Source organism: Fukomys damarensis, unplaced genomic scaffold (genome assembly GCF_012274545.1).
Source record: "Fukomys damarensis isolate Sample0158 unplaced genomic scaffold, DMR_v1.0_HiC HiC_scaffold_26, whole genome shotgun sequence".
NCBI lineage: Eukaryota > Metazoa > Chordata > Mammalia > Rodentia > Bathyergidae > Fukomys > Fukomys damarensis.
The window spans coordinates 1530144-1536090 of record NW_022900938.1 but is presented as its reverse complement, the minus strand read 5'-3'; positions in this window follow the sequence as shown (position 1 = coordinate 1536090).

Genomic DNA, 5947 nt, shown 5'->3' with positions numbered 1-5947 from the left:
CTCCACAGGAACCGCTCCGGCCCCTTCCGCCCGCCCAGGCGCCCTCTGTCCCGCTCCTCCTTCACCAGTCTCCACCTGGCTGCTTCCGCTCCTACGCGAGTGGGACCAGTGGCTCTGCCAAACGGTCCCTCTGTCCTTCGCAGAACATGGTGGCCCTTTATGACATTAAATGAATTCTATTCAGCGAACTTGTTTCACAGGGTCTCGAAGGCCCACAATGTGTGTAGGTCGCGTTCACGGTGGAACCCTGGCGTCCGGGAGAGCGTGGGACGCACACCTGCGGGGGCCGCCCCTCCCTCCCGGACCTGCTCTGCCTCAGCGCTCGGCTGGATCCACCCCGGATGGATCCTAAAATACCCCAAATCCTGGCAACTTGCAACGTAGCTTTTCTGAATTAATAGTCCTTCCAAGTTTCCTATTCCTCTAATATTCAGCATGCGAGTTGGGTAATTTTGAAGGCTGGGACATCGCTTACCTTACGTAATATAGCAGTGTTTTTGGTGAACTTCAAGCCTTCGCTCTCACCCTGCCCGCCCGGGGGTGTATCGGGCTTTGCGAGGGTGCGGAAAGTTACAGCTCTGAAGACAGCTGTCAGGCAGATGATTTCAGAGACTAAGGTCCCCGTTATCCTCTGCCTTTCGAAAACTTTTACTGTCATTAGTGAAACCACTTTCTGAGTAAAAGCTGTCTTCCCTCTTTCGCACAGAATGAACTTTTTATTAAATTATCCTAAAAATGCTGATTACTGTAATCCAAGCCTTCCAGGGTCTAAGGTTTACTTTTACTTCTATTCTTGAGGAAAAGAGTTTTAAAAAAAACCAAAACTGGTCAGCATCAGCGAAAACACAACAACAACAACAACAACAACAACAGAACATTTGCAGCATACATTCTGGGCAAATAAATGGTAAATAAACTAAAATAAGTATTTTTTTTAAAGAAGGATGATTTAGTGATATATGAACTCATCAAAGATTTTACAATTTCCCCATTCTATTTAAAATGGAGAAATGAAATCACTCAGACTTTTCAAGAACAAAATCGGAACTCTTTTCTGGCTTAACCCTAAAACCGACAACCTGGTCTCCATAACGCACGTGTCTGGGGGCTGTGCTCCAATTGTGTTTTTCCTGTGTATTGAGTGACGTTTGGTGAGCAGGCTTCAGTTTATCCCTCCTCCCTCCCTCGAGAGCCGGGCAGTAAGGGGAGAGCACCCTGCACTCCGGAGACTTCTGACAGAGGGCAGCGAGGTGACACTGAGAGGCGCGTAGGGGACTGATGGGAGGGGCCAGGACCCGAAACCCCGAAAACCAAGCTGCTAAATACTACAAGTACCATCCATGCCTCGCTGAACTCATTCTTCAGGACAGAATAGCAGATTGTGGAATTATTCACGCCAAAGTAATCCTTGCTTAATTTAATCATCGAACTAGGTTTCCTAATATGGATATTTTCTTAGACTTCAATTTGTTACACAGCGAACTTATTTTCTAATAGTCTATGTTGGTAATAAGAAAATGAATTACATGCTCTTGGCAGGGAGATGACAAGTTAGATCTGAATTTATCCCACACAAACTCAGTGCCCCTATTAAACTGAATCCTCCCAGATTCCTCTACAGCCTATCAGATCTGGGTGCCAATTGTGAACAGATGGCAGCTCCACACCGGCACTGGTGTGCATGCCCCAGGACCAGTCCGGGCAGAGCAGGGAGGACACGCGGCCAGCTGAGGGTGCGGGAAGCCCCAGCTTCTGGGCGGGGACTGGTCTGTACACCAAGCAGGTGGGGGAGCACAGGCCTGGCCCAGCAGCCAGGGAAGAGACAGTGGTCCCCTGAGGGGCAGGCGGAGGCGCCTCCTCACAGTCTGGCTCGTGACCTAGGGAGTCGGGGACCCCAGCGAGGTGCCTGGTACTGGAAAACTGGTGCCCGCTGCTTGCACATGTGAGCAGGGAGAGACACCAATGCAAGCAAAGCTCTAGCCTCCATTCCTCCCCTCCCCTTGTGGCACAGAGCTCGCAGAGCAGCACTGACTGTCTGACAGGAAACCTGATTATTAGGAGCATTAAACGCCGAAGGATCGCCCCTACCCAGGGCCGCAGACCGTCTCACTTGTCAAACACGAGTTTGCTTCTGACACTGATTTCCTAAATTTCCGCTGACGTGGCAGTGCACGGCCCCTTCTCTGGCTCTGAAACATCTTAGAGACTTCACAGCTAAGCAGTCAGAAAGGATTTGGGGCTTCGTGCAGCTCCCTGACCTGTTTAAGAGAATCGTGGAAATAAAACAATTTTCAGCTCAGGGCTGAGAAGGCCTCTCTCCTTCTGAAAGGCTCTTTGTATCGATGCCATGAATCAAATGGTTTGTCTAAGTGGTTACTCTGACCCACCAGTGAGGAAGGCGCGGAGATGTGGTGGTGAATCACATTTAATAACTTGCGGTTAGCTGTCATGAACACTTAATTTGACGCTGAACACGAACCCTGCAGGGAGGAGGGGCTGGGGTGGGCGAGGTGGGCTCAGATGGGGCAGAGGAAGTCGAGATCCCCGGAGGTTCCTTCCTCCCCCGTGCCGTGTGATCTGCCTGCCCTGCTTCTGTGGCTCTGCAGCTCTAGGAGGAAGCAGGCAGACTGGGTTTTCCTGGCATCCCTCCCACCCCACGCCTTCTGGGGTCCCCTCACCCCCTGAGGAGGCTCCCTGCTACAGAGCATGGCCTGCTTGCCCAGTGCTACTGGAAGGCTGTCGGCTACTAGAGGGATTCCAAGTGTCCAGGGAACCCACAGACTTCCTGCAGCTCTGAGCTGCCTGGCAGGCGTGGAGACCTCTGTACCGCCTGCCGCGCACTGCGTCCCTGTGTCCTGGAGGAACGCGTCACCACGCAGAGCCAGTGTCACATGTCAGCCATGTGTGCTGGCGGCAGCCACTCCAGTCCCAAGGGCAGTTTAATCTGTCACTTGGAAAGCAGATGTGTCAGGGCTTGGGAAGCTGGGAGGGGGTCACCCCGCAGGAGGACTCCTGAGGAGCCCTTCCAGGTGGAGGACGAAGACAGGTGGGTGACAAGCAGGGCCTCCGGACGCCATCCCTCAGGATCCCCACAGACTCCTCTGAGCTGGCCTGGAACCTTTCATGTGTCCTCCGCAGTGATGGGACTGGGGACGACATCCCCATCTTTCCAGTTTCTGGATATCTGCTTCCAAGGAAGACGGGATTGATACAAAACCCACAAGCCCAGATTTCAAATTAACGGAGTGGGAAGTGTTTTCAGGTAGCTTCTTTGAATTTTAAACCAAAGCAAACCCTGACATGGATGGGAGTTAGAGAACAAGACTTCTGAAAGCAGCAAGCGCTCCAAGAGGCACCTTCGCTGGTCCCCAAACACCTCCCATCCCCGCCGTGGCCCTGTGCACTGTGGCTCACTGCAGCTGCCACATTAACACTCACAACCCAATGCTCACAAATTCAGCTGACCACATGCGTGTGAAAAATTTAAAAATTCTGCTTATCTTATTTAAATTAAATTAAAATTAGCAGAAAAGAGTTTATATTTAGATCAAAACCCAGACCTATAGGACAGAAGTAACAAGCCCAGTAGACACAGCCAGTAAAACACAGCACAAGCCCACTGTACACTAAATAAACACGAATGCACACGTGGAAGCTGAGTCCCAGGAATGCAGCAGGCGCACGAAAATCAGAACTGGGCGGAGCCACCCAGAGAGAAGGGAGGAAGACAAACTTGAAGGGGAAAGCACAGTATGAAAAGGCACCACTGCGGGGTTCCCTGCGGGAAGGGCACGGAAGTGAGAATAAAACACAGGGTTTTCAAACTGGAAAAGTCCTAAGTGTGTGTCTGCTTTCCATCATTTAAATGTGCCGTCCAAGGGGAAATGCGTCTCATTCCAATTCCTTTTGGTTATGCACAGGTTGTTACATTAGGGGAAACTGAGGCAGGCTCGGGTGCTTGGCTTCTTGCTGCCCTGTGGCTGAAGCAGTGGAGATGGACCCTGACTGCAGGCCTCCTGGTCGCCCCTGTGCAGCCAGGCAGATTGGCCAGGCTGGTGACAGCTACATGACAGGGCGGACCTACACACAAATGCAGGTGAAGATCACTGCAAATCAGCAGCACAGAGACCAGGGGCCCAAGAACAATATTTCTTATTTTAAGAAGTGATTTTCTTAAACCACGTAAATTCTCAGAACATTATGGGTAGACCGAAAATATGCAGATAAACACATTAACATATTTTCATAACTATTCCTCTCTTTCCAAGACAGAGCCTGAATTTGTGCTTCTCCTGAGCTCTTTTCCGGCTGGGGGCGCAGCCCACTAGGGGCCACCGTGAGGCGGGGCCCCAGAACCCCGGCTGCTTCTCCTCACCATCTGGCCTCAGCAAGAAAACACCAAGCCCAGATGCCTGCACTGATCTCTCCACAAGCACACCCAGTGGATTAATTTCGGAGCTGTTAATCTGATACTTGCCCTCTTACAATTTACCTAAAAATAAATATGGGCCGGGGGGCGGGGAGAACTGGAAGAACCGAAATCTAAGCTCGCAAAGGATTCTGCCGGGTGGAGAAAATCGCATCACTGATAGCGTTTCAGTCCCACACTTACTGCAGGCCACATCTTCATAGAGATCCTGTTATCAAAGCCACCAGACACTGTATTTGCCTCCTGATTATAGACCCTGCACTAACAGCTACTTTTTCTCCCCTGTAATAACAACAGCACTTTGTATTTATCTAGCGCCTTTCTTCCAGCAAGCTCAAAATGCCTCTCAGATGTTAGCTCCTGAAGCCAGGCTCTGACCAGCGGACCTCAGGCCTCTGGGATTCTGCATTTTGAAGCAGGGCAAGGCAGGGCACAGGCAGCCGGCAGTGGGGACGGGGTGGAGCCTTAGGCCTCGGGGCTGGCACACAGGGCAGCACCACTCGCCCCTGAGGAGGGTGCAGCAGGCGCTTCCAGTGGGGGAGAAGCAGGGCACAGTGCCAGCCACAGCTCAGAGGCCTGGGCCACGCCTCAGAGGATGGTCAGGACGAGGTGGGCACCAGGGCACGAGAGGAGTACAGCAAACATCCCCAGGAATCCACAGCATGGCGCATGTGCCCACCCGACTGGACACACAGAGCGAGGAAGAGAGTCAGGCTCTTGGGGTGCCGCGCTAATGCACAGGTCGCTCACAGGGCTCGGGCCTCGGCGGGCTGCCCTCTCGAGAGGACTTCCAGAACAGGTGCTCGATGACAGTCTGTCCAGGCTGTCTCTGCCCAGGCATCAGAGGGGCCGCAGGGTGGGGTGACACAGGGTGGGGACATGGAGTCTCATGAAGGCCATTCACCACCGCCTCCAGCTGCAGCCGAGGGCCAGGTCTGTGCAGAGAAGGGCAAGGCAGGAAGCAGGGCAGCGGGTGGGGGACCAGGTGTGGGTGCTGTCCCGGTCCCATGGCCCTGGAGAGGGCACCGCCTGGGTTCTCGGGGGCACATTCCTATCCCCGCCGCTTTGCCTTTAGCTTGAGAATCAGAGCCGCCATGCTCATACCACAGCCACCCAGGCGATGCTCCGGGTCTTGTCCACACAGCGACTCTGCGGCCTTCATCCAGCACCTTACTGGCAATCACACCGTGGCCAGAACACTCCCTCCAGGACCCCTTGGGAAGGAGAAGCTCGGCTAGGTGTGATGGCACATGCGGGCCCAGGCGTCACATTGCACATCCCAGCCCGCCTCGGTTTCTCTTTCTTTCGGGATCATTGCTTGACTAGTGCTTGTTTCCTGTCCAGTCTCGGCTCTTTAACTGTTTTCAATCTCCCAGATCCACTATTTCCTTTCGGCCCTCTGTGCACACCACTGGAAGGGTGTCGGTGTGGATTTCCCCAGAACCCAGCCCAGGCAGGTGTGAGCCCAGGACCATCCCCGAGGGATGAACAGGCCCTGCAGGGCGAGAAAGAGGCCTC